The 27,485-nt window shown below is 33.9% G+C and overlaps 1 long non-coding RNA gene across 1 annotated transcript; it reads right to left on the reverse strand.

Moving 5' to 3' along the window:
- Positions 1–16,370: 16,370 nt before the first annotated feature.
- On the reverse strand, positions 16,371–19,036 carry LOC136064019 (uncharacterized). Its single transcript, XR_010625667.1, has 2 exons — positions 18,062–19,036; positions 16,371–16,704 (listed from the first exon to the last, which is right to left on the reverse strand). It is a non-coding gene; the product is annotated as an uncharacterized LOC136064019 (long non-coding RNA).
- Between the last annotated feature and the right edge of the window lie 8,449 nt (positions 19,037–27,485).

The raw sequence follows: 27,485 nt of genomic DNA on the forward strand, positions 1-27,485 counted from the left end.
ATGAAGAATGCCAATGGGAGGAGCTTCGATAAGGACCGCAGACAATCCAGTTCTTTCCAGTCTAAGGTGCAAGACAGAGGGAAAAAGGATGCTAAGTAAGGCGGTCTGTACACTGTTCCTATAGTACCAAAGTGTTTTGGATGTCATGGATTCAGTCACATGAAGCATGAATGCTCGACATATTTCAAGAGCATTGGGAAGAGTAAGGCACTTGTTGCAACCTTGAGTGACACTGAACTCGAAGATGATTCCAACAATGAGGATGACAGAATCTTAAATGCCTTTATTACCACAGTTAATCGTACTGAAGGGATTGTTGAAGAAGTGGACGAAGAAGAAGAACTGGTGGAGTCCAAATTCTAGAAGATGGATGATCAAGATGATATCCATTTCGCCTGCGAGAAGCTTTACAAGCTCTCTGAGAAGCATGAGAAATTATATAGGCTGGCCACCAAGAAGCTTAGTGATGTGAAACTTGATCGTGAAGAGTTGTCCACAAAATTTGATGAGGCGAATCAAACTATTGGAGCACTGAGGTTTGAGAACGATTTCTTAGCTGAGAAGACCAAGAAGCTTGAAGCGGAGCTGTTTCAAGTCAGAGTTCAACTGGAGAGGACTTCAAGTGCAAAGCTTGATGAGATGCTCAGCATCCAGAAATCTACTTCGGATCGAACAGGTTTAGGGTATGGTCTTTCTTCCCCTCATATTGCTTCTACTAGTGCTACTGTTTTTGTTTCTTCTGCTAATAACACTGATATTGAGAACACTGATGATAAAACTGAATTAGCTAATGATAACATAGATAAGGGTAAATCTATCTTAGGAGCACCCCCTAAACAGGATAAGAAAGATGTTAAAAACCCTAGGGCTAAGAAGGCTAACTCTCAAAAGCTTAAACAAAAGAAGCAGCATCTCTGTCATCATTGTGGAGCTGCCGGTCATACTCAACCAAATTGCTATAAGTGGCTAGCCACTTAACAGAGCAACGACATGATCACGTCTGGAAGCCAGAATCAGTTTCAATCCTCTCTTTCTCCTCTTGGTGATTTTCTTAAAGCCCTCATGTTCCTTTTGAACTTGAATGGTTTCAATTCTTCCCCCTCACTGTCGGTTCAAGGGTTTAATCAAAGGAAAGGTTCTTCCAAGGTGTGGAAGAAAAAGGACTCTAAGTGATTTCATCACTTTCTTCTCTCTTCTTGTGTTTCTTATTTATTGCATTGCTTGTGTGTTTTGCATTTTTGTTGAGTTAGTCTAGTTTTATGCTTTGCTTTGTTTAACATGTTTTTGTGTGTTTACTTTCAGTTTTGTTTATTTTTTTTGGATATAAAAATAAAAAAATTGAAAAAAAATCAGAAAAATACAAAAACAGTGTGTGTTTTGTGTACTTTGGTACTTGTGTACCTTGGATGGCCAATGAAACAGAGTTTTCTAAATTTTGTATCTCTTGTAACTTAGATGAGTATCTCTATGCACGACTAAGCAAGTGAGCTTTCTGGCTCTTGTTTATGAGTAAGATTAAGTTATCTCTTGAACTTAACACTCATATCACTCTTTTTGACGGGTAGGACTAGAAAATCCTAAGAGAAAGGTATAAATAACCATCTCACTACTATTGCCCGCCGATCATAATATGACACCTATATGTTGCGGCATAGCAAAAGTGCAGTGTCAAAGACATTTGTATGCTTCGGCATAGCAAAAGTGCGATGTCAAATGCTTAACATCTTGGGTATTTCTTTTCTCTCTTTTTATGCCCATGCATGATATGCTTAAATAAAAGAAAATATGCAAAGAAAAATAAAAAGCAAAAAGATAAAAAATGCTTTAAATATAGTTGTAAGCGTGTATTTTAAGAGATGTGTGAGTTATAGGATGTACCTCGAAGGTGATAGTCCCTATCAAATAGTTATGATTGTGTGTGAGTTAAAGTTATTTTCTCATATCTCAGATCGTCATAACATGTATACACATATGCAATCTTGCGATGTTTTTCACACACAACACGCAATATTCTTTGCTACTTTTGATACATGTGCAGGTACAATGTGATTTGGCCATCACAAAGGTTTTACATGTGCTAATGTATGCTCACTAATCTGTCTTGACTTATTTTTGAAAAATAAAATTGATTAGACCTGTTTAGTGTGTGTGTGTGTTTTTGAGGATCCATGTGTTTAAAATTTTTGTTGAGAGATGATTTTGAGAGCTTAATATGTTGATTGAATCATTGGTTGAGGTACATGTTGGATTGCATTCATATCTGTGTTTTTCTCTTCTTGAAAAACTACTTTTAACTGCTGGCTCGACACCTTCTTGACACCTCCTCGATACCTTGTTATCTGTCGAGCTTTTCAAGCCTTTTTCTTATCGCAATCTCGACACCTTTTCGACATCTGAATTGATCGAGAAAGTTCCTGTCTCTTTGATACCTTCTCGATACCTTGTCGATTAATCGAGATTCTGTTCTTGGTTTTAGTGTTTATTCCTCGATACCTTCTCGACACTTGTAGTTATCGGAGTTCATTTTCTCGACATCTACCTCGACAGCTGTCTCGACACCTCTCAACACCTCAGCTGTCGAGAATTACTGAAGCTCCTATACAAGTTTCTGTCGCGATTTGTAATTCATTTTCTCGATCTCTCTCGACCTATCCGCGGCTGTTCATCTCCCTAACCTCTTTTTCTCACTCAAAATCTCCAACCCACGTGATTTTCAACCATTCCTTGCTTCAAATCACTTGGTAAGATCTCTTTTTCCTTCCTTTTTCATGCATTTCATGTTTTGAATCTTAGGTTTTGGGGTTTTTGAAAAGTTTTGGGGTTTTTCAAAATTAATGAGTTTTTCTTGAAATTTTGGGTTGGTTTTTCACTTAAATGTGTTCAAAATGTCATACATTGTATTTCATGTGCATTAGAATGGTATTTTCATGCATTAGATGTGTGTTTTCTACTTGTGTACTGGTAGGACTGGATTGGGCTGAGCCCATGATACTTTTTAATTTGCATGTCACATGTTCATGCATTTCCCATGCATACGTACTCATTGTTCAATATATTTGATATATGTGAACTGTTTTGGGACTTTTCTGATTGTCTCCTTCTCTATCTCTTTCTCATTTTGTTTACGTTAGTAGTGTCTATGGCACCTAAGCGTAAATCCACTCCGGCTCGGAACCCTCTGCGTTCTGGAGCTTCTTCATCTTCTGATTCTGCTCCTCTAAATTTTCGGTTCTGTGATGGTGATGCCCACAACGTATTTTCGGAGAACTTTTCTAGACGAGGTGTTCATTCGGAATGCCATGTCATTTTGGCAGACTTCGCCGACACTGACCTTCCCTCTGTCATTCACAGTAGGGGATGGGAGTCACTGTGTGATGTCCCGGTCACATGTCCTCTCATGCTTATTCAGGAGTTTTACTCCAACATGCACAGGATCGAACGTTCAGTACCTCTCTTTTTCACTCGCGTTCGAGGTACGCGTATCCCTGTCACACTGTAGCTAGTTGTGGATGTGCTTAGGGTTCCTAGGATAGAGTTTCCTGACTATCCTTTTTGTGAGCGTCTGAAGACTGTGTCCTAAGATGAGCTCATTTCTACTTTTTGTGCGTGCCTAGCTGATTGGGGTGAGCATCAGTATACATCATGTAGACCTTTTGCTAAAGGTCCTAGATTCTTAAACATGGTGATGACTTTTGTACTCCATCCACTCTCTCACTACAATTCCATCATAGAGCCTCGTGCTCGATTTTTGTTATCTCTTCTTGAGCATCTTATTATAGATTTTCCTTCTCATTTCATCCTTTCTATCATAGATGTTCATTTAGATTCGGCGTCCCGTGATAAGCTCATCTTTTCTTCCGCTATCATGAGGATCTTACGCCATTTTTCTATCCTTTTTCCTGCGTCCGACAACTTCACACACATCTGTGCCATAGATGCCGCTACTGTAAAACGTAGTGAGGCTCAGTTTAGGTCGAGACAGACGGATTCCACTCCTCCTTCCCGTTTAGCTCCATCCAGATCAGCTCCATCTACATTTGCTCCTTCTTCCTCTATGGGCGATGTATCTCTCGGAGACATCACGGCGCAGTTGCAGCGCATGGATGCTCGCCTCGATACACTCTCTACTGAGTTGTATCAGGTGAATGTTCGTGTTGGTCGTATTGCACGACGGCAGGCGACCATGGGTGGTTTTGCTCCTGAGACTACTCCTTCACCACCTTCTCTAGCGACTTCTGACTCTGAGGATGATGATGATGATGGTGATAACGATGATGCTTTGGATGATGATGATGGAGATGCTAGCTCTACTGACGAGATGTCTACATTTGGGTTATGAGAGTAGTCATCTTAGGGGGAGAGTTAGTATAGGACATTTTTGATAGGGGGAGTGTTGATATTTGAGGGATGTAGTGAGGTTTTGATGTATCTTTTCTTTTCTATTCTTTATAGATATATTGATCTTGTATATGAGGTCTTGTGATCAGTTTTATATACATTGTACTTATTTTCTCTCTATATGTGGATGTATGTTTCTTTCACCTCTCGCTTCATGTGTTGTTTCTTCTCTATCTTTATACACATGTTCATTATACTTGTATGCAATTTATTATTTCTGTTTCATACAAGATGCCTTGATGAGTTTTGTTTAAAATGTTTCAGAAATACAAGTTGTCAAAGTCTACTTGCCATAAACTCTATTCTTGCAAAATTTTTCAAAAGTTTGTGTTAGGATAGATTTTATTGTATTCAACAAGTAAGTATGAATTGAGTGATTTATGACTTCTCTCATATGTTCATTTGTTTGTTGTGGTTTTGTCATGGATTGTCAAAGGGGGAGATTGTTAGGATATATGTGTTTTCACTTGTTAAGAACATGTCACTTATTTATGTAAATTGGCTAATCCTTTAACAAAATGCACTCTACTTGTAATTGGGTAGTTCTAGGTGTTTTTAATACTTCAAGAAATAAGGTTTCAAGATCAAGTGTTGAAGTCATCAAGTCTGTCCAAGAAAAACAAGCTGAAGTGCAAAATCATTAAAGCTTGACACCTGCTCAATAGCTCCTCGACACCTGCTATCTGTCGAGATTTATAAAATCAGACTTTCTGATCTGATTTCTTGGGATCCGTGAATATGCTTTTGGGCCTTCTTTTCTCCTAATCCTAAACATATAAAAGGATTGTTTTAAGAGCTGTCAAACTGTACACAAGTTGCAAAAGCATTGAGTAAACTCTGTTCAAGCAATTTGTGATCAAAGACGAAGTTCTTGACCTAATTCATCTTCTCTGAAGAAGTTGTTGTGTATTTGTACCAAAGGGTTTTATGACCAAGCATCTTCTTGATCTTAATCGTGTAGGATGAACTGAAGAACTTTGCAGCCAACCTCTCCTTCTAAGTTGGTGTTTGAAGTCGCGTACTGGGATTCGCGCATTGATTAGTCACGTACTTAGGAGCCATGCATTAAAAGGGGCGACTGTCACTATAGATCAAGTCCAATTGGGTATTGGGGTAAGGGTTCAACTGTAGGTTGGTAAGGTACTTGAGATTCCTTTACTTGTAACCGCTTGATTTGATAATAGTGGAGTTTCGGGAGTGGTGACTTGAAAATCACCCGGTGGGGTTTTTGTCGCAAGGGTTTTCCCCATTCGTAAACAAATCACCGTGTCTTTTAATTTCCACTACATATATTGTTTTTTGGTGATTTGTTTGTGCTTCCACGCGTTTGTATGATAAATTGATTAATTAATAACTTGGTGAATAAATTAATTGGTTTAATCACAAGGGATCATTCAGTTTGTGGCCTATCAATTTAACGTATGATATGATATTGATTTTTTTTAAAAAATTCTTGTTTTAATATAGTACAAATTGATGATGATTTAATTGCAAGTGAGATTCATGGAAGTGTTTCAAGGAATTGTGTTGAGTTAAATGAGTTTCCGAATGATAGAAAAAATAATAACACTTGTGGAGGGGAAATAATTGATTTGAATGAATGTTCAATAGATGAAACGAGGGTTATAGAAGAATATGAGGATATGAGTTCAATAGAAAATGAATTTGAGCCTTTTGTTAGACAATATTTTCTTTGTGAAGAAGAAATTTTCATTTTCTATAAAAATTATGGAAATTGAAATGGTTTTACAATTCGAAAAGGTCGTTTGGAGAAAAAAATGGAGAAATAGGAAGACGTAATTTCTTTTGTTATCGGGAAGGTAAACAACCACTAAAATTGGGGAATCTATCTAAGGAGCAAAGAAATAGGAAGTCTTTAAAATGTGGATGCAAAGCTTGTCTACCTATTGTATTGCGAAAGTCAATAGACATTTTTTCAAAAGAATGGCATGTCACTATTTTTGTTATAGATCACTGATATGGGATGCAGAAATGTCAAAAAGCAAAACATATTTACCTCTAGAAAATAAGAAACACAACACGTTTGTTTCTAAAAATAACCTCGAATCCACAAGAGTTCCTTAAATCTATAAGGAGAAAGGGTTTGAAATTCACAAGAAAAGAGAAAGACAAAAGTCTAAAGCTTATTGATTGAATAATTGTTTAAAAACGAGCATAAACTTAGGGGCCTATTTAAAAGCTTGGTAAAACTTGACAGACAAGAAAATATATTCTAAAATAACTCCTAATTGATACTTAGCCATAACAGGAACCAAATTTGACCTAAAAAGCATTAAAAACACCTAAAAACAAGGAATTAATAACCTTAAACCTAAAATTAAAAAAATTACAAATTAAATACCATAATTAATAAATTACAATAATTAAATTGTAGATTCCATCATACATTAGACTTGTCCACTTGAAACAAACTTATCCTCGAGTTCATCTTTGAAATTTGAAATCTTCCATGCCAAGAGAACAAATACTTTGAATACTTCATCTTCCTTGTCCTCTTCCCAAACTTGAAAGTCATCAATTGAGCAATTTGAACTTCTTGTCCCTGGATCTTCATGCAATTAACAATATTCACCAAATAAGAGTCAACAATCAAATCAAATCTTTCCACCCCAATAAAATCAATAAACTTTGTTTCAGTGTCTCCCACCAAAATAATAGGAGCTTGAATATTGCAATCATCTAACTTGACTTCATTGAGATCGATGACAACTTCCTCTATAATTTCTTCTTTAATGATTTCTACTATCTCGACCTCAAGATTTTTCTCTATAATAGGTCTTTATTAATCTCTTCTACAATCTTGATTTTAGGTTCTTCTTCTATAACAAGGTCATCATTAGTTTCCTCAAAAAATTTTATATTTTCTTCTTTGACTTCTACAAATTCTTCAAGAAAAGTATTTTCTTCAACATGTAATTCTTCTCTTAATGGTGGAACATATGGCTCTTTAAAATAATTCAAGTGTGAACTTCTTGGCCAATTATAATCTTGTATTGTATATGACAAGATTTCTGCACAATCCAATAGATAAAATTTGATAGCTAACATCTTTTTCATCCTTGGCCATGAATGAATTTTGTCTTTACCTTGTCAGATTCTATTAGATTGTACTCATTCCTACCAACGTAAGGCATACTCACTAAGTTTATACAAAGTAAGTCCAATTTTTCTCTTGCAATAAATATTCTCAAAGTCAAATAAATTCTCTAGATCAAGTAACCAATCAAGTAAATCTTCTTTATAAAAATAACCATTAAACTTGAAATTCTTCTATTAGGTCTATATGAAATTTTTTTACCAATAGGTTGCCCATGAGTTGTCTCTGTGACAGTTATCCATATTGTTTTCATGCTCCAACGATGACATCTTAGCAAAAATATTTGTGAGTACTAGCTGTACGTCATATAATACTTGCTAAGTTTTCTGTCACCGAAATTACTTCTGTCTCATTGCCAGCCACCGGACCAAGATAAGTCAATGCTTTGATACCAACTAATGTAGGATGCATTTAGTTATTTGGTGATTTGTTTATGCTACCATGCTTATTGTATGTTAATTGACTTAATTAAGTCATTTGGCTAATTAATTGGTTAATTTACCTAAGGGGTTAATACATTCTTGGCCTATCACTTTTAATCCACAAGGGTCCTTAAATTCACAAGGAGAAAGGGTCTGGAATCCACCAAAAAATAGAAAGACAAAAGTCTGAATTTTGTTAATTGAATAATTGTTAAAAAACGTGCACAAACTTAGGGGCCTATTTAAAGGCTCCATAGAACTTGACAGACAAGAAAATATATTTTAAAATAACTCCTAATTGATACCTAACCATATAGGAACCAAATTTGACCTAAAAAGCATTAAAAGCACCTAAAAACAAGAAAATAATAACCCTAAACCTAAAATAATGAAAATTACAATGATTAAATTGTAGATTTTGTCCTACATCAAATCACAATCATGAATTGTTGTCCTTTTCAGGAGTATGATTTCTTTCGGCCAATTGAGTTATCATTGAAGATGATAAAAATTGCATTCTCTTGTACAAAGAAGTTGGACTTTCAGTTAGAGAAATAATACGCGTTATTGAACTTAAGAAAAATGTGAAACATGGACATCTTCCATTTTTTCAACGGGATATTCATAATTTTTATGTGAAAATGAGAAAGATGCATACTGTGAATGATGCCATGGATCTCTTACAATTTTGTAAAGTTGCTAAAGAAAAGAATTTTAAGTTTCAATATGCATTCACAATCAATGAAGAGAAAATGTTAGGGCATATTTTTTGGTCGCCTCCTCATAGTTTTGATAGGTGCCAAAAATATGGAGATGTGGTTGTTTTTTATGCTACTTACAAGGTAAATGCTTATGATTTGCCTTTTGGTATTTTAGTTGGTGTCAATAATCATGGAAAGATGATTCTCTTTGATTGTGCACTTCTTCAAAATGAAACAACTAGTGCTTTCAATGGTTAATGCAGATACTCTATTTATCTTATAAATTTGTACAACTATTTTTTCATTTTATTTAATTAATTAGTGGAATAATATTAATACATATCATTTAAAATGTTTACATATTTTAATAAATTTTTGTTTGATTAGCAGCATTTTGCATGTTTAATGAAGAAATAACCCAAGGCAATTTTGACGAATCAAGATCGATGGATTATGGAGGCAATATCGAAAGAATTACCAACCACAAAACATGCCTTTTGTATATGGCATATTATTGCTAAATTTAGTGGTTGGTTTATGATAGGGACATATTTTATGTAATTGGCTAATCTTTTGACAAAATGCACTTTATTTGTAATTAGGTAGATATAGGATGGGTTTTGTACTTCAAGAAACATGTTTAAGCTAAGTACTAAAACCATGAAGAATGGACTAAAAACAAGTGAAAAAAAACTGTTCATTAAAGCTCGATAGATACCTCAATAGAAACAGTATCTATTGAGATTTAATAACGAAGCTTGATAGAAGTTGAATCTGTCGAGACTTACAGAATCAGAATTTCCAGATCTGATTTTCGGCCCATACTTGTATATTTGTATTGGGTTTCTTTTCTCATAACCCTAGGCATATATAAAAATTATTTTAAAGGTCATCACATGAGTGAAAACATAGAGAACACATGCAGAAAGTGACTTAGTGCCTTATTCTCTTTGTAAGAAGTTACTGCATCTTTTGCGCCGTAGGATTTTGTAACCAAGTATTTCTTGATTTTCATTGTTGATGAAGTGAAGAACTCTGCAGCTAATAACATCTTCAAGTTGTTGGAGTTAGTCACGTACTAGGATTTGTGCATTGAACAGAAAGATTGCTGCTACAATACAAGTCTAATTGGGTATTGGGGTAAGGGTTCAATTGCAGGTTGGTATTTCGGGATAGGCTAAAGGGTTTGGTAAGATTCCTTATACTTGTAACCGCTTGTGATTGATAATAGTAGATTCTTGGGAGTGGTGATCTTAAATTCACCTGGTGGGGTTTTGCCTCGGAGGTTTTCTCCATTCATAAACAAATCACCCGTATCAAATTTAATTTCCAATGCATTTAGTTTAGTTGGTGATTTATTTGTGCTACCATACCATTGCATGTAATTGAACCTAATTAATTAATTTGGGTAATTAATTAATTTGCAAGAGGTCAATAAATTTTTTCCCTAACAAGTGGTATTAGAGTGGGCACACTCTGATTAGGTTTTAATCTTTGTTCTGTGATCCATTGACCCCCGTTGTCATGGAAACTCTTGATTGTTTTGATTTGTATGATCTTGTGTTGAATTATGATGATGATATTCAAGATGCCTATTGCAAGCTTTATCATTTTTGTATGAAATCTCTTGAATGTTCTACAAAATTAAAAGCTAAGTTTAAAAAGGTTAAACTTGAAAGAGATGAATTGATTGCAAAATTGGATGAAGCTAATAATTTGAATGAAAAATTTAAAAATCAAATTTAGTCTCAGGTGGACAAAATTAAGAGTTTGGAAGAGCAACTAGTTAAATCTAAAACCAAAGTTGAAAAATTAACTAATGCCAAACTTTTTGTTGAGCCTAACTCAAAATAAAAAGAATTTTATATTCCTCCATTTAAAAGGAATAATGATGGGTCGAATGCTAATATTGCTAGGATAGACAAAGGTAAACAATCTGATATAAACGCTAAAGTTTCTAAACCTATGTCTAAAACTCCTCCTAGGTTGAATAAAAATTTTGAATTTGTCCTCACTTGTCATCATTGTCATATTGTTGGTCATATTAGGCCAAATTGTCCTAAGTTGTCAACCTTTAAGTTTAGACCTCATTCTAGGAAGCGAAGTAGCTCTAAAACTACTAATGTTTGTCACTATTGTGGTGGTTCTCGTCACAATCGCCCCAATTGTTTCCTTATAAGCGAGTGTCCAATAGGTCTCATCCTTTGTCTAAAGGCTTTGTACCTATTCTTGGTGAGTTATTAAAAGTTTTAAGTTTTTTAACTCAATTTCAAGGGAATTCTAATTCCTTTATGTCCTTTAGTAGTCATATTAGGACACATGCCTTTCCATCTTCATGGCCAAAGACTCGTGCTGTGTGGGTGATGAAGGATCCCGAGACTTAATTGTTTGTCATCTGCTTTAATTCTTTCTATCTAAAGTTGGACTTTCTTGCTTGATTTCTTTTTTTTTTTTTTTTTGGAATCATGCTTTCATGCATTTGCATCTAGTTTTTATGCTTTATAGTTTTTTGCTTGTTTTTGTTTATTTTTTTTAATTTATATTTTATTTGTTTTAAAAAAAAATTTGAAAAATGAGAAAAATACAAAATCAGTGTGTGTTTGTGTATATTGGTACTTGTGTACCTTGGATGACCATTGAAACAAAGTTTTTAAACTTTGTATCTCTTGTAACTTAGATGAGCATCTCAATGCACAACTAAGCAAGTGAGCTTTGTGGCTCGTGTTTGTGAAGAGTACGATTAAGATTGTCTTTTATATCTCATACTCATATCACTCTCTTTGACGGGAAGGACTTGAAAATCCTAAGAGAAATGTATAAATAACCACCTCACCACTAAAGCCCGCCAATCATGTATAACATTTGTATGCTTCGGCATAGCAAAATTGGGATGTTTTAGCTTACATAATTGGGTATTTTCTTCTATCCCTTTTATGCCCATGCATGCTATGCTTAAAAGAAAAATATGCTAAAAAAAAATAATAAAAGTAAAAGGATTAAAATGCTTTTAATATGATTGCAAGCGCGTTTTTAGGAGATGTGGGAGTTATAGGATGTACTTCAAAGGTGATAGTCCCTATCAAACAGTTATGATTGTGTATGAGTGTATTTGATTTTCACATATCTAAAATCTTCATAATATGAGACACTTATGCACTCTTGCTATGTTTTCACACATAAGACGCAAACTCTTTACTACTTTTGATACATGTGCAGGTACAATGTGATTTGGCCATCACAATGAATACACATGTTAATATATTCTTGCTAAACTATCTTAATTTGTTTTTGAAATATCAAATTGGTTAGACTTGTTTAGTTTGTGTGTGAGTATGTTTTGGATCTATATGCTTTGCATCTTGTTTGAGTTGAGTTTTGAGAGCTTAATATGTCGCTTGGATGTTTGGTTGATAGCTTGCTTGTTGCATTCATGTCTCTATGTTTTTCCCTTCTTGAAAAACCTCTTTTCTGCATCCTTGATAGCTTTTCGACAGAATCTCGACATATACCTCTTCTATCGAGATTTCTGGGTTTGACCTCAATAGCTTCTTGACAGATATGTTGATCCATCGAGCCAATATCTTGTGCTCTCTATCTTCTTGACACATCCTCAATAGATTCTCGATCCATTGAGGTTGGCTTCTGCTTGATAGCAGCTCGACAGCTTGTTGATTTGTCGAGACCTTCATGCATGCATTGTTTTTCACATGTTTTGTATCTTTCTATTATCTTGTCCTTCATGGCATCTTGTTTCATTACATTCATGCATTTTTTTTGGATTCCTTGTACTCCCTTGATCATCTTTGATCATCTTTATGTTTCTCGGGTGAAGCTTTATAGTTTCTTGTATACTTTGTCAATCATAACAAAAAGGGGGAGAAAATGTGGTTTCTTTCTAAGATTTTACATGTTAAGGGGAGAAATACACACCTTTGTAAGGGGGAGTGTTTACCTCTTTGTTGTTATAGGAGCTTCTTTTAGATTCTTGTACACCGGTCTTGTGACCATCTTTTTACATACTTTGTGCTTATCTTTGATATATATATATATATATATATGTGTACACATGCCCTAGGTTTATGTGGTCTTTCTTTTCCAAAATAGCTTATTTAGATTCATAAAAGAGTTATATTTTCTAAAAATACTTTCCTCAAGTCAATTTCAATCTGATCGGGCATTAAACCAACCTTGGGCTTTAAAATTTCAACATCATTGGGGAATGGGGGCTTGAGTCATAAGGGGTACAAAATGTGGTGTCCACAAGTTTCTTTAATATCATGTAGTTCGATGGGTTCATGGGTCATGGGTGATTGTGCTTCAATGGGTCCGATTGGTTCGTGGGTCATGGGCTACGGTGACTGTGCTTTGATGGCTCAATTTGGGTGGTTAGGTCACAGTGGCATTGCTGGGTTGGATGGTCATTGATTTGTTTGATTTCTGTTAAGTTGTGCTTGAGGTTGTGGTTGAGAAGTGGAAGAGGAAGGTTGGTGGTGGTTGGATTGTGGGTTTGTTTTGTTTTGTTTCTTCTTCTTCTTCTTCTTCTTCTTTTTTTTTTTTTTTGAGGTTGGTGGTTGCAAGTTAAGAAGTCGAAGAGGAAGATTGTTAGGGGCTGGATTGTTTTTCTTTTCATTTTTTTTTCTTGTTGTGGTTTGTGGTTATGGCTGGTAAGGTAATGATGGAGGTGGTAGAGTTGGCTGTTGCTCCTAAGTTAGTTTTTGTGGTGGTTGTTTATCATTATTTTAATGAGTTATTTATATTATTTTAAATGAGTTGCTAAAAATATAGTCTTTGATGTTGGATGTATTGTAAAGTGGGTTGTTAAAATAGATAAAGTTGCTTTTTAAGTTGCTAAAAGTTATAATTTTTAGCTTCCTTACTGTGAATGCTCTTATTAGAATTCAAGAGAAAGAATAACTTTTAAACTTTAGAAGAAAAAAATTAATAAAATAATATGTGGGACAAATACAATTACAGGAGGAATAGAGGGAGAAGGTCCTGTAAAAGAAATATTAAAAAGACGAGAAATACTAGACTAGGCAAAAAAAAATTAAATAAAAATAATTTGAAAACCAATTGTGGATTTTTATTAGTTTTTGTTTTCATAATTTTTTTTATTTTTTTTTAAGTTATGATTTTTTTACTGATTAATGAGATTATGAATTATGTAATATATAGTTATTTTATGAGCTTGTGTTGGTGCGTAACTCCAGAACCGTGCACCGGCACACACCAATATCGGAATACTCCGTTTCCATAGCCAATCCAGAATGGCCTCCGAAATAGAATTCAAAATTTTGTTGGAAACACCAAGTAATGGCATTGAACTATGAGGCTCTTGATATTAAAATTAGAAGTTTAAAATTCCAAATACATTTAGCGCCTTCCAAAGAATTAACAAGTCCAAAGAGATTCCAAAAAAATGACCAACTAACCCATTCCTATGATACTCCTTCTAACATTGAAAAAAGAAAAAAAAAAAAAAAAGAAGAGTAAATAAATACCTGAATTCAAATAGTGCTACTATATTAAAGACATCAACCCTTCACAGACCACCAAGACCTTAAGCTACCCCTATCCCTCGAAAGTCTCTTTCTCTCTCCATGGAATTAATTTTAGGAAAAAAATTAGAACAATGATATTAATGATTCTATTTTCTTAACTAAAATTTATTTAAAAATTTTCACTGAAAAATATATAATTTCTTTTCATTTTCTTTCTTTTTTTTCCCCTAATTATTTTACTAATTCCCATTATAAGAATAATTAAAAAAAATTAAATAAGGAAAAGTGGAGGCTAACAATGTCTATATGCAACGGTGTTGAAATAATTAATTGAGAAACAAATTATACTTTTTTTTTTGGGGGGTAGTTTTAGAATTAAAGCATCATATAAAGTAATTTCGATGGAATTGAATTAAAAGCTCTATTTTTATGTCAATTTTTTTTTTTTCATTTTTTCTAAATAATATTTAGCTCTCATTGCCATATAGTCATCAATAATATATATATATATAGGAACATGCATATATAGGGCCCAATTAACATCAGTTTAGTAGTAGAAATAAGCCCAAATTCTAACTAGCCCACTTTAAGAATAAGCCTTCCCAATTATTGGGATATATATATATATATATATGAACATGGATATATAGGGCCCAATTAACATCAGTTCAATAGCAGAAATTAGCCCAATACTAACTAGCCCACTTTAAGAATAAGCCTTCCCAAGAGAATCAAGCCTCAGACCATAAATTAGGCATAGCGCCATCCTTGGTCCAAATAACAAGGACCCCATCCATGGTTAAGATCTTCACCGGTCTTACAAAGCCAACGCCTCTACCAAGCTTTTGAGGTAGAATTATAGAAAGTATGAGGTTTTCCAATGAAGCTTTTTGAAGCTTCCTGATGATTGCACAGTAACTGCTGCATTAATGAGAATCTCTTGCTTGGCACAATCACATCTAATGTTGGGGGACGGGCTTGAGTAGTAAAAGAAGCCCCAAAAGTCTCTGTTCATGATGAAAAATGGGAAAAGAAGAGCCTGATAGGACCGAAAATTATCCAGCACTATAGGGATAGCATACTTTGGAAAAGAAGATAGTGCTAATATAAGGAAGGATAAGAGTAAAGAAAAAAAGGCAGAATACACGAGAGAAAGAGAGAACGGTAAAAAGAAAGAGAATTTCTAAAAGATTAGAGTATCATTGTTCTCAAGAAAAACCCTTGTAACCCAATCCATGATATGAAATGATGAAATTTAGTTCAACATGATTTTTATGTAGATGTTTCTTGTTCTCATTCAAATCTCCCATTGTGGATTAAATTAGCCCATAATACAAATTAGTTGTGATCCTAATCTTGTTCAATTATCACTACTAGCTTTTTAACCCGCACTATGTGCGGGAACCTTTTTATTTATATTTATTAGAAATAATTTTTTTAAATAATATTTAAATACACTTTTACTACATACCAAACACCCAACACATATCTCTATTTACAAATCTAATTACAAACACCATAGACAAATACCAAAAACTAATTCAACCCAAATCTAATACAAAATACTCAAAAAAAAAATTATTTTAAACCCAATACCATAATTAAAACCAAATCTAACTCAAATATCTAAATCTAAAGCAATCCATCCAAGTGCATTTGAAGATGTTGATTCGGCAATAGCTAACTTTTTTTCCTTTTGAATTCCAATGTGCCTCTACATTGCTTTTTGTGTGGTTATGTGCTCAATGTTATTGCTCCTTTCCAATCGACCAAATATCATTTTCCCTTCTTATTTTCCGCCTATCATGTCCCTTTTGCGAGGAATAAATATAGACCTTTGTAGATTCCGTTCAACCCCAACATTTATATATTGCACAAAGTAAATGTATCTTAGAAACTTGATAAGAAACTATAAAATTAAAAAAAAAAAAAAATCATAAATGCATATAAACTACAAAGTTTGATCATAATCTACAGTACAGTACACCAATTGTTTTTTTTTTTTGTTTTTTATTTTTATTTTATTTTTTATTATACATAGATTCATTGCATTATTGAAAGTGTATGGGGAGTTGTAACAGCAGGGCAGAATATGAAATTGCAAAAAGTGTACCCATATCTCCTTGCAATTAAAATATATTGCAAGTTTGACTACAAATTTGGTTATATAGAACAAAGTAAGTTTTCTTATACATTCACATACTTATATGCTTCTAATTCAAGGAAACAATTCAAGTAATTAAAACATAATTAAAAAAATATAACAATAAAGAAATGTTAGATCCAGATGGAAGTTTCCATACCAAAAAAAAAAAAAAAAAACACCTTAAGTAATACATGAATATTAACAGTTCAAAGCCCTATATAAGCTCAAATCTCTTAAAACAGTACACCAATATAAGAAATTTGATTGGTTTATTCTATCTAGGCACAAAGTTAAAAGTAACCTCCAACGTTTTATAGCCTATCCAGGCCTTCAAATGCTTTAATATGTCTATAAGTCTCTCATCAAGCTCTTTGATCCGTTCAACCTCACCCTTTGATATTTCAAAATTAATATATGCCTGTCATTAAACAAATACATGCTTTTAGAAAAAATGCTAAAGTTTTATTACAATCTAGTCAAATTGTAATATTAGTAACCAAAAAAATGGTCATTGCATCTACAAAATTTTGATATATCAAGTGAAAAAATAAATCAATCAATAAGACAGCCCCTATATAGGGCACATAAATAAATGAAAGAAGGAATATAAAATCTAATCTTATTAGAAGATAAGTTTAATTCAATTATGCAAACCTATATGCAAAAACCAAGTCCAAATTCAATACCACTGTCACCACCAAATCAGTAAAAGTCTCCAATGTAACCTTAATTGTAGGGCAAACTTTCTGCTTTTATATATAGTATTAGATATTAGATTAGATATGATATATGAGATATATATATATATATCAATCACCATCTAAATCTACAATAACTTCCTTTTGATAAAAAAAGCACAAAACAATCAAATGCAGACATGTGCTATATTTATAAAAGAATACCAAGATAAAAAGAAAAAGCAGCACCTACTTAAACCTTTCCTTAGACTAACCAAATGCAGACATGTGCTATATTATTATAATTGTTATTATTATTATTTATTTTTTAAGGAATTCCCACCAAACTACATGACAGTGTGTAAGAATTAAAGGGAATAAACTTGATGGCATCAGAAAAAGGAAATGAACATGGAACCAGAACCAAAGTTGTTATAGATTACAAATACTTGATGCTGTAGCAAAGCTGAATTGGATTTGATCATAGCTAATCAATTCTCAAGCAGCACTGAATTCCATAACGGAAAAATGAAATATCACCTTGCCAGCATGGATATGACAATTTTATAGAACCCAGGGATAATGCCATCCATCACCATGTAACTAAAGCCTAGTTCACTCACACCACATGGATCCTCGGCTAAAATGTTGATGTTATTCTTAAAATGTTTCTCCCACAGTAATAGCTTACTGGCATCAGGGGCATCTATGTAGTGCGAGAATAATACAAACCCTAAAAGAAAAGCATGCTAATTGCAAACTACATTAGGTCAAAATCGAAGTTCAAAGTTGAGCACATAACTTGCAGCATGGTTAGAACTTAAAAGTAGAGTGGAGAAACATACCATCACCACCACACACATGTACACACACACATCCCCACACAAAAAAAAAAAAAAAAAGGGTAAAAAGTAAAAGAAACACAGAGCCAGAAACTTATAATTAGATCTAAATAACTTTTCCAAAAGATAGGGAATAAAATCAAACATACTTCTCAGTTTAACAATGCACAATATATACACATCTATGATACATATCCTAATTCCTGCAAGACTCAATTTATTCACATATAACAAAGGAAACAGGCATAAGATGTACCCGGGCTTGATTTCTGTAATCAATCCTCTAAAATGAGTTGCCATCTTCTTCCATACTAAATCGTACACAATCATTGATATTAATTTTTAGAATTATTAATTACAGATGCACTGAATTAAGAAGCCTAGCATTGAAAAAAAAAAGAATAAAAACATAAACATTTACATTTGCTAAAGAAATAGAAAGGTCAAACAGAATTGAATATTGCAGAGAGCAAGTCCCAAGTAATTGGAATTAATATATATATATATATAATTCAAATTTAATTTCAAAAAATCACCTTCTCATACAAACTTAAACAAAAGAAACAGAAATATAGTGGAAAAGTTGCTAAGGTTTATAGTACCATAGACCAAAAGTCAAGGAAATAAAAGTTGCGTGCAAAACTGCATATAACTTCTTCTTCTTTTTTTTTTTTTTAATTATAACTATGTACAAATAAGTGAATAACTTGATCTTCAATCTAATATTTCTTAACACATACATAAGACACAATGGTAATCAACAGTAAACAGTTCACCAATTGATTTTTTTTTTTTTTTTACACCTTCCTTCCATCCTTTCAATAGTCACTGCAACTGCCATACGATCTGCTGCTCTGACACCTCTTCTTTACAACATTATTTTGTAAAATCTGAAAGTTTAGAGTGTATAGAAATTTATAATGTTTTCTAAGTGAAATTATGGTTTTTTGGTTTTCTGTATTGCAATATGTTATGATTCTAGTTTCATAACATAATTGAGAGCATTAACATACCATACACAAATGATACATGTTTTTTTTATAATGATGTCCACAAAGAACACAATTGAAGGATGATTCTTTCATGGACCAATCTAATTACAATTCTAATATCATAACATGATTGAGAGCACTAATGGAACATACATCAATATATATATATATATATTTTGCAGGGATATCCAAGTGACTATAACACAATCCATAACATGAATTGTTGAAACATTTCATTAGTTAAAGCAAGCTCCTAAAAAGTGGTATGAAAATTTTGATTCTTGCATGATTGAAAATGGCTATAAGTCAAATGAATGTGACAAATGCATCGATTATAAAACTTGGAAAAACTCAAATTTCATTATTAGCCTCTATGTGGATGACTTACTAATATTTGGCTCTAATTTGCATGTTATAAATGAAACAAAAAATATGCTTAGAAGCCATTTTGATATGAAAGATCTTGGGAGGCTAATTTTATTTTGGGCATGAAAATTACAAAAACATGTGATGGAATTTATCTTGAGCAGTCTCATTATATTGAGCAAATTTTGAAAAAAATATAACTATCATGATTGCAAACATTTTGTTACTCCTTTTGATTCTAGTGTTCATTTGTTTTCGACAATGATGTTGTTAATCAAAAGGAATATGCTAGCATAATTGGTAGTTTGTGATATGCAACTAATTGTACTAGACCTAACATTGCCTATGCAATAGGAGTACTTAGTAGATTTACTAGCAAGCCTAGTAGAGATCATTGGCAAGCCATTAAGCGAGTTATGAAATATCTATCTGGTACCAAATTACATGGTTTGTTCTATAAAAAATATCCTGTTGTATTTGAAGGTTTCAGCGATGCCGACTGGAATATTTTGTCAGGTGATTCTCTGTCTACCATTGGTTACATTTTTACTTTAGGTGGTGGTGCAATATGTTGGAAATCTAAAAAAACAAACCATTCTTTCTAACTCTACGATGGAGGCTGAGCTTATAACTTTAGCTTCAGCAAGTGAGGAAGCAAACTGGTTGAGAGATTTATTGCATGAAATTTCTCATTGGGAAAAACCAATACCACCTATTTTAATTCATTGTGATAGCACTGCTACAATTGGTAGAGTACGTAACTGTTCCTATAATAGCAAATCCAGACCCATAAGAAGAAAACATGGTATTGTGAGATTTTATTTGAGTAATGGCATCATTAATATAGAATATGTTAAATCTTGTGATAATCTTGTAGATCCATTAACTAAGGCCTTAACAAGAGAAAGGGTTTGGAAAACATCAAGGGGGTGTCAAACTTACAGGAGCACCCTAGACAGATTTCACCTATGTGAGTGTGGGAGTGGGGCTGCTCCTTATGAGAATTGGGCTTATTCTCAAATACACTCATGAAAAACTGGGATCAGCACAGGGCCGTGATGTGCTAGCTAGTAAAACTCATGTCAACACTTGGATTGTTATGTGTGGGTAGTAATACTTTCCCTTAAGCAGCCATAATTCAAGTCAGAGACCACTACTGACTCTGGAGTAGAGATTGTTGTTTCACTAAATGAAGGTTCAATGTAGAGCACACCTTCATGATGCATAATAATCCCTCTTTGCCTGGTAATCTCTCATTTTCATAATTTAATATTAAAATGAGTGGGGGAATGTTAGTGCAATTTAAATTAAAGTACGTTAAAACTTAAATTAAGTGAAGATTAATAAAGAGATGAGTTATAGTGGAATTTATTAAAGAAAGAGTTAACTTGTATGTAAGTTAAATTAAATAAATTTAGAAGAGTTATCTAAACTAATAAATAACATGTAGGTTATGAGAAGGATTGGAAAACTATATATATGGCTATGCTACAGACTAATTTCATATCAAGAGTAAATGAAGATAAATAGTTAAAGCAAAGAGTATTGTGTGAGAGAGTGAATTCAATAATACTACTACATACTTGAGAGATTTCGGGCCAATGAATGGTGTTTCTTTTGGTGGAGTTTTGAGCTCAATCACTTATGCAGAGTTGGTCCGAGCTACACAACAAACTGTTGGACTCTTTTATCTTAGAGGGGACAAGTTAGAAGTAAATTTCTGTTGCATCAGTTTCTAGGCTTTGCCAACCACAGAGGGCTTGAATATTCTTAAAGAGAGTGAGATTTCCATGTCTCAGTCTGACATTATTCATTTATATTTATATTTTTATTGTAATTAATATATCATTTTATTGGTAATTTCTCCAACAGTAAGTATGTGCAGTAAGACCAAGAAGGCCCTATATATGGAACCTCGATCTCATGGCAGTACCACTACAAAAGAAAATCGTTATTCTGAAAGAGGAAACATTTATCGTCAAAGTATGGCTGCCAAGATATTGCATAACTTACTAGAGAACTAGAAACTAATTGTCTAACTCCTTTCAAGGCATATTAATTGGAAGTTTCTACACACGAAACTACGGAAGTTTAAGTTATGCCACCTTATGTGCCCATGAAAGATGTCTAGGGGATCATTGCCCAGAGAGAAGAAATACCTCTAGGCTATTTCATATGCCTTCTGTCCATCATACCCGAATGAATTCACCATTAAACCATATCCTAATTAAGGAATATATGTTTCCACAAAGTTCATTTAAGTATAATGGCAGGCAAAGAATTACTAGAGAAGACGTGGCTTGTTTCGTGGATGAATTCGGATTTTTGATATAGATAGGGACCTTCATTTAAGGGAAAATTCTCTAAGTCCCTCACTAACTAAAGCAATATTTCATTAGGGGATGTCAAGACAAAGGAGTATTTTTTTTTTTTTTTAATTATATCAAATTCTTTGTGGAGGAAGAAAGGTTCCATATAGTGAACATAATTTTAAAGGAAAAAATAACTAATGTAAAATATATTAATAAAAAAGAAAATGAGAACACACTTTCCTGCGAACACATATAATAGTAAATAAACTAACATATAACAACATAAAACTTACTTAGAATATAAATCAAAGAATAATCTTGCTTGAAGGCTATTTCTCTGCTTGTCCTTAATTTTTCTACTAATTAAAACGAGAATTTTTTTTTTGTTTACTTTATTTTAGCAACATAATAATAATAATAATAATAATAATAATAAAAGTATTATATTGATGTTTCTTATTTAGATGAGAGATACAAGTTATATGCTAGTCGTCATTTTTTTAGCATGTTTGAACTAATTGAATTTTTAGAAATAAAATTAAATATTTATTATAAAAATTTTGAATTTGGAAAGGAAAGAGGAGGTAGCTTTTGTTCCAAATCAAATGTGCATACGGAAGTCTAGAAAACTGCCAAGTAGAATAGATGATATAGAGTGAAAGGGCTCGGATTTGCGCTAAAATACACGCGAGCTTGTTTAGACCCCAAATTTTAAATTATGGTTAGATTGCTTTTACTCTTACTTAATTAAAGCACAGAACAAGAGTAAATATGTGCAATGAACCAATAACTACTCTAGTGCATAAACATAAATGAAAAGCACAAGAGTAAGGGAAGAAAGATGCAACCACAAGATAACACAAAGACGTGTTATCGAAGAAGAAACCGTAGAACTCGGCAAAAAATTGATCCACTAGAGAATAAAGTTGGAGAACACGAATAATAAAAGACCCTCTAAGCCTAGTCTACCCTATGTACTTGAGCCCTCCAAGCTCCTGCTACCAACAAACTTCTCAAAGTCATGTCTTCTCTAGCTTTTTGAATCCCGCAATATGCCCGATTGCATCCGTCAAGCCTCATCAGCTTCTTTTGGCAAATCCCTAAAACTTCCCAAGCTCCAAAATACTCTTTACACTTTGAATATGTGTGAGTTGTGTTTGGGTACAAATCCCCTCTCAAGGTATAAATATGAGAGAGGGAAGGAGAAAAGGCTACAATGATTTCTCACTAAGGATGAGTAGCTCACTCTCTCTAAAAGATGGGTGTGTTGTGTTGTAAAAAACCTATCTAGGGTTTTTCTCTCTCAATGGCCTCTCTTACTTTTATGGGTAATGATGGTATATATAGTATGGGTGAAGAGTAAAAAAGTCACACTTAAAAACCTCCAGGCAGAAAGTTTTGTAGGTACCTCGCGAGTTGGCCCTTCTTGGAAAACAGTTGTGAAATTGACAGTCTGACATGACTCTTCAGCTTCTGACATGTGCTTCTCATGTGCCATTTTCACAGGTTACTCTTCTCGTAAACTTTTCACGAGCTAGTCACAAAACTACACTGATTCTTCATTTCATGCTCAGTTCTTCACCAACTTAATACTAAACCCAATACAATAAAATCTCACAAAATACAATGAACAAAATTAAAGCAATTATAACACTTTTTGTCATGGAATAAAGTCAACATAAAACATAGTTATAAATCACAACTCTACAATGAGCTTGGAAGTCTTTTGTTCCATGTAATAGAAAAGAAGTGAAATAAAAATTTAACAAATCTTATGCATACTTGCCCCGTTCTGCTTCCTTGGGTCTCAAATAGGTTATGCAAGGCGCCACCATGATTAGCAACATATATACTTTGATAGGTTCTAAATCCATTGAACAACTTGAGTTTACGTACTTTTGAGTTGCACATTGAAATGAAGTTGCCAAACTATATTCTCACTAATTAAGGCATAGGCAGAGACGTGATTCTTCTTCTGGGTAAACTATATTCGCAATCCAATATTGTGTGATCTTCGAATCACCGCACATACTCATCAACCCTTTGTGATCCCTTTACCACTCTCCTAACTCCTACCATGTTCACTATATGGAACCTTTCTTCCNCCCCCCCCCCCAAAAAAAGAAAAAAAGAAAAAAAAAAGCCTGGATTATCTAGTTGGTGCTTGGAGCCCCACCCGTAGGATTGCTAGAAAGCCCATAAATAAATAAATTGGGGGGTCCAAATCCTTCGCCTAGTACCATAACCCTAGTAGGTTTGGGGACCACATTTGTAATTATAAGCATTTTGGCTATGAGTTATTAACATGGAAGATTTTGTTATCAAGATTGTAAAGAATTTTGGTTATGCTCAAAGCAATCAGAATTGGAAGGATATGGATTTTTTTTTCCCCTTCACATGTATAATAGTAACACGAATATTCTAATAATATTAGGTGCCCATTTAATGAAAAAGAACAAAGAGTATTATGCAGAATTCGTTTCGTTGATTAATTTGATTCATTTTTCTATACAAATTTGGCATTTATTTGTTTTTTAAAGTTTTTTTTCATGTGAAAATGCTGGTTAGCTCGACCCTACGCACCTATAACCTGATTGGCCTGACCTATTTTCAAACAGTTTAAAATGACCCATTTTTTTTAGCCCGGCCAGTTTTGACCTGCAACTTAATTGACCCAACCCGACTGTTTGCCATGTCTAAATACAAATACAAGCATTCTCTAAACAAGTTGTTAGGTTATTGATCTTTTAATCTTTACCAATCATTTGGCATAATTCTTAAAGAACCGGTGATCGATGAAATTTATTATTTAAAAATAAAACCAAGAGAAAACATGTGTATACTTTTGGATCTATTACCATCCCCCATCAAAATTTTAAAGGAAAAATAAACTAATGTAAAATATATTAATAAAAAAGAAAATGAGAACACACTTTCCTGCGAACACATATAATAGTAAATAAACTAACATATAACAACATAAAACTTACTTAGAATATAAATCAAAGAATAATCTTGCTTGAAGGCTATTTCTCTGCTTGTCCTTAATTTTTCTACTAATTAAAACGAGAATTTTTTTTTTTGTTTACTTTATTTTAGCAACATAATAATAATAATAATAATAATAATAATAAAAGTATTATATTGATGTTTCTTATTTAGATGAGAGATACAAGTTATATGCTAGTCGTCATTTTTTTAGCATGTTTGAACTAATTGAATTTTTAGAAATAAAATTAAATATTTATTATAAAAATTTTGAATTTGGAAAGGAAAGAGGAGGTAGCTTTTGTTCCAAATCAAATGTGCATACGGAAGTCTAGAAAACTGCCAAGTAGAATAGATGATATAGAGTGAAAGGGCTCGGATTTGCGCTAAAATACACGCGAGCTTGTTTAGACCCCAAATTTTAAATTATGGTTAGATTGCTTTTACTCTTACTTAATTAAAGCACAGAACAAGAGTAAATATGTGCAATGAACCAATAACTACTCTAGTGCATAAACATAAATGAAAAGCACAAGAGTAAGGGAAGAAAGATGCAACCACAAGATAACACAAAGACGTGTTATCGAAGAAGAAACCGTAGAACTCGGCAAAAAATTGATCCACTAGAGAATAAAGTTGGAGAACACGAATAATAAAAGACCCTCTAAGCCTAGTCTACCCTATGTACTTGAGCCCTCCAAGCTCCTGCTACCAACAAACTTCTCAAAGTCATGTCTTCTCTAGCTTTTTGAATCCCGCAATATGCCCGATTGCATCCGTCAAGCCTCATCAGCTTCTTTTGGCAAATCCCTAAAACTTCCCAAGCTCCAAAATACTCTTTACACTTTGAATATGTGTGAGTTGTGTTTGGGTACAAATCCCCTCTCAAGGTATAAATATGAGAGAGGGAAGGAGAAAAGGCTACAATGATTTCTCACTAAGGATGAGTAGCTCACTCTCTCTAAAAGATGGGTGTGTTGTGTTGTAAAAAACCTATCTAGGGTTTTTCTCTCTCAATGGCCTCTCTTACTTTTATGGGTAATGATGGTATATATAGTATGGGTGAAGAGTAAAAAAGTCACACTTAAAAACCTCCAGGCAGAAAGTTTTGTAGGTACCTCGCGAGTTGGCCCTTCTTGGAAAACAGTTGTGAAATTGACAGTCTGACATGACGGGGGGGGGTGGGGGTGAACTTTTAGACCTACAAACCTCACCCTCTAGCAGATCTTCTTCCTTCCTTTTTGCTTACGCTTCCTTCCCGCTGTGTGTTCCCTCTTTTTCCTCTGTGTTTTCACTATTTTTCTAGTGTTTTCCAACCAACCCTTCTTGTCTGCCTTCCCACCCCTTATATAGTCTCTCTTTAGTGGGGTACTAATCATTATCATTTCACCAATTCACATACATTTCCACTTTCGCTAGAATTCCAAGAAATCATCATGTCTTCTGAGGGTTCTCTTAAAACTTGTTCTAGATGCCAAATAGCGTTCGGTAGTGAGTTCCCCAAAGGCACTAACAACTCTCGACAACCAACTTTAGTTTAGTCAATTCTTCATTGATTTCTAACCATCTCATCAATTAGTGGTAGGCCGAGCACTATAGGATTCCCTGAAATGATAATTTCTATGTTCTCATACACGTGTTATTGGGCTAAGCCCACTCCAACCAAGTTTGAGTTCCACTTCCCTCTTATAGGCTAGTTTTGACTACTCAGACCGATCTTCGGCCTTAGTTAAACGGGTCGGTATTGATTTTCTAGGCCTAACCCCCCATAATAGCCCCTCCACGATCCTATTTTCACAAAGTGGGGATAGGATCAGGGATTCCTGCCTCGATGTTCAGCTAAGCTTTTCAAAAATAGCAGTTATACCTTAGGAAGACAAAACGTCACTCCATTAATACAATAGACATAACAGCTTGCTTTTTGTGAACGCGTGGCAGCATCGGACACATCGAACGACCTTGATGAATTGACACATCGATTACTGAGGCCCGTATGAGTAGAAACAATGGTAAGTATTGATTAGTTGCTTTGCAATTACATTAAATGACCCTTCCCCTATAAATACCTATCATTCTTTTCATTTACAAGTTTCTTTAGTTCCTTTCAAATTCAAAATCCTTCTTACTCTTTCTTCCTGAGCCCTTAAATTTCTCCTAAAACCATCCTTCTCATCAAGAAGTTACTCAGTAAGTCTTCTTTCTCCTGTTTCTTTCATTCTTGTTCTTCCAAAGTTATCTTAATAGGAAAACATAGGTTTTTCATACCTTTTAAACACAAATGCAGATGTAGAATCCTTCAAAACTAGGTTTAATATCCATCGTGACGTGAACATATCATACTGTCACAAGGGAGATATAGAGGACAAAAGGTTGCCTCATGTGGTCTTTTTTCCTTTAATGTCAATATTAGAGGGTGGGGTTAGATTTCCAGTAAATCCCCTTTTACTTAGAACTCTCAATTTTTATGGGCTTAGCTCTGACTAGTGTCTGCCTAATTTTTATAGGGTAGTAAACTATGTCAGGCATCTTAACCGACTGTATGGCCTTAACCTTACACACCATGACATTAACTTCCTTTATGCTATTTGGGGAAGCCTAAGGAGTCGATATTACCTTCAAACTTGAAACACCATGGTTAGGTTGATATCTTATCTCCTCGACTCTAATAGGAACTCTGGAGGGGAGTTCATTAGAGTGAGTGGGAACTGGCTCAATAAAGAACTCACCTGTCTGACCTCTCCCTGCTAGATAGGGTGGTACCCTTTTTTCGTATTCTTCAGTATGACCCTGCTATGTGCATTTTCACTTTAAGCTTTATTCTCTCTCTCTCTCTCTCTCTCTCTTTTGTACGTTTGGCTTGTTACTATTGCTTTGCATATTTTTATTAACTTTGTTCATCATTCTTCATTGTAGACTCTAAAAGATTCCAGCTTGACTTGAGTGTTGTACAAGCTTGGGAGTTGAACTTCCTCGTGTGCTCAAAAATTTTTGTGCACTACGACAGGCAATTGAGAGCCTCTCA

Source organism: Quercus suber, unplaced genomic scaffold (assembly GCF_002906115.3).
Source record: "Quercus suber isolate HL8 unplaced genomic scaffold, Cork oak 2.0 scaffold_610, whole genome shotgun sequence".
Classification (NCBI taxonomy): domain Eukaryota; kingdom Viridiplantae; phylum Streptophyta; class Magnoliopsida; order Fagales; family Fagaceae; genus Quercus; species Quercus suber.